Source organism: Ammospiza caudacuta, chromosome 6, assembly GCF_027887145.1.
Source record: "Ammospiza caudacuta isolate bAmmCau1 chromosome 6, bAmmCau1.pri, whole genome shotgun sequence".
Taxonomy (NCBI): Eukaryota; Metazoa; Chordata; class Aves; order Passeriformes; family Passerellidae; genus Ammospiza; species Ammospiza caudacuta.
In genome coordinates, this window is record NC_080598.1 from 37493389 (window position 1) to 37496054 (window position 2666).

At 31.8% G+C, this 2666-nt stretch overlaps 1 protein-coding gene across 4 annotated transcripts in view; it reads right to left on the minus strand.

Moving 5' to 3' along the window:
• Positions 1 to 1220: 1220 nt before the first annotated feature.
• NOVA1 (NOVA alternative splicing regulator 1) overlaps positions 1221 to 2666 on the minus strand; it is a 140841-nt gene continuing 139395 nt past the window's right edge. For all 4 annotated transcript variants that reach the window (XM_058806188.1, XM_058806186.1, XM_058806189.1 and 1 more), the window contains one exon: positions 1221 to 2666. This exon is cut by the window's right edge and continues 5260 nt beyond it. The gene's annotated coding sequence lies outside the window, so the exon portion shown is untranslated.

The following is a 2666-nucleotide window of genomic DNA, read 5'->3' on the forward strand; positions in this document are numbered from 1 at the left end:
TATAAATTTCAAAAAGTCTGGATTGTGACACATTGCCAAGTAGGCTTTTAGAAAAGAATCAACTGATTTTAAATTCATATTTACTTTTTATGAATACATTTAAGTAAAAATATTAATGTGAATTCCCTCTCCCTCGCCCAATAAACATACTTTACTAAGAGCTCATATTAGGTAGCAAAGAACTCCCTTTATTCAGGGAAATACACCGAAAAACTGAGATACTTCATATTGTTTCACAAAAACAAATATGAAATCTGATTGTCCCGATATTTTTGCTTAAGAGTATTTTTATCATCATAATATCTTCAGTAACATGACAGTTTCTTGAGGTACTTTGCAGCATTGAACGCAACATCAGCAAGGATAATACTGTCATTTTACTTAAAATATTTTATGTATCTAGATTACAAGCTAATGTCCTCTGATATATAAAAGGAGCCTTGAAAACATCCTGCTTCGTGCATGCTTTTTCTTAGTTTATATAGTTTCAAGTTATAAATTTATAAAATTATTATAAAAGAAAAATATCTAAACACCATTCTCATTCTTGTTGAGAACTATGGCCTACCATAGTCCTTTGATTTTATTTTTACTACTGACATTTAATTGAATTCCAATGACATCAAAACTAACTCAGTAGTCTCACTGTACTTTTCTGTAGTATATTTACTGATTATTTAACAATGACTAAATATTGCAAATGGTTTAAAACACCAAACTGATATGCAAAACTTAAGCATCGGAATTTTAAATTAAAAGCACTGAGAAGGGACTACTAACAAAAAATAGTTATAAGAACATTTTGAGAGAAAATGCTCTATGAAATATAAAATGCTTAAGAAATAATCTGCAATTTGCATTAAAAAAATAGTTCTGAAACCCCAAACTACGTTACTAACATGTAGGGCACAATAACAGCGGTGATGGTCACGTAATCATACCCTGGGAGTGTCGTAAGTTCTCACTATAAGCCTGCCTGCTGGAAATATTTTGCACAAAGGAAGAGACTCATCTCCAGAAGGAACAATAAAGATGATTAATCTGGCAGACAAACTACTGAGTGGTAGGTTTCAACAGCTTCATGTGACTCTAAAATTGCCTTGTTGATTTAAGACAGTAACTATCTGCTTAGCACACTTTCTTTATCAAGAAAGGATAACAGTTAATACACCACAAACAGAATCAATATTAAAGAATTGTTTAATATACAGAAAGTCATACAAATTATCACTGCTTGGAGTACCATATGAGGCCACCATCAACAACCACAACTGGATTATATATTTCCTCAACCAAATGATAAATGATTTCAGGGTAGTGTGTTAGGATATCCAGAATTTTAAATACCAAATATTTTAAAACAAAATGTAGCATGAGACAGAAACAGCAAACATAATTATACTATCCTGTGGTGAAAAACAAATGGATCTCAATTTTCAGAGTTAGCTACCAATTGGCTTATATATGATATTATACCCTTCTGACACTTAGGGTACTCCTCTTCTAAGGTCAGGCAGGCCTCCTGAAATGAAGTTACTAAAACAAAGACAAAACAGGGAAATTCAGCCTTTTCTTTCGCCTGAGAAGGTTTGCTTCACATAAATTGGTGACTGTTATGGCAGATTTTGGCATCTTGATTAAGTGTCTTAAGACCTACAGCACTTATCGCTTGCTAACGCGATCCTTGTGTTCAGAAGAAGGATTGCTAAACTGTAAATCATTGTCACCAGTCCTCAGACAGGAGCATAGGACAAGGGAGTTGCACAGAACCAGTGTGTGTGAGACATCCTTCTGCTTTGCTGTGTTCTGTTGTGTCCTTGCATAGCAATATGATTACTTTTCCACCCTCTTAGACAGTAATCAACTCACATTTGTCCTTTTTTAAAATTAATAGAATTGGAATAAATACATAGACCTACCTTTGTTATTCCCCATTATCATCCTCTACTAGTTTTCATGAAACACATTTTTTCACAAAATGAGGAGGCAAACCAGGTGTTAGATTATTTATGTTTGAAAAATTCGTATCATTTAAATAATTAAAACTAATTTGTGTTGAGAGCTACAGTTGCATTTTTATTAGAGAAACAAGTACAAATAGGCATCACTACAGAGCTGTTTATTCAATAATGAGATTAAATGAAATGGATTTTGTAGTCTCAATACTTTGATTAATGTGGCAATTGGAACTTCTGTGCCCTAACAATGTGGAAACAGCTGCTTACCCGCTATAAATCTTGTTTTTCTTTAAAGCTACACATTTTAAATTACCCCTAAATATATATTGTAAGGAAAATATCGAATGTTTTCAGTTCAAACAGTATTTACATTATAAGCCTGAAGTTATACTACTTTTTAATTTAATCACAAAAAAAAAATTATTTACAAATAGCAGTATATATGTTTATATGTAATGTAAACCTTTCTGCATATCTTTTTTCTTATATAATATAGAGGCTATTGTATTAATCTGTATAGAAAAATACTTTACTATTAAACTGATAACAAATTCTAAACTAATTATTCTAAAATAGGGAATTAAAATTTTAAGAGAAAAATATATGAATATAGCTACAAGGAGAATGTGCTGTGTGTAAAATTGCCTGCCAAGATCCAGTTAAAGCAGCACAGTACTTACCCTTTCAACAAAAGGCATCAACATGTAA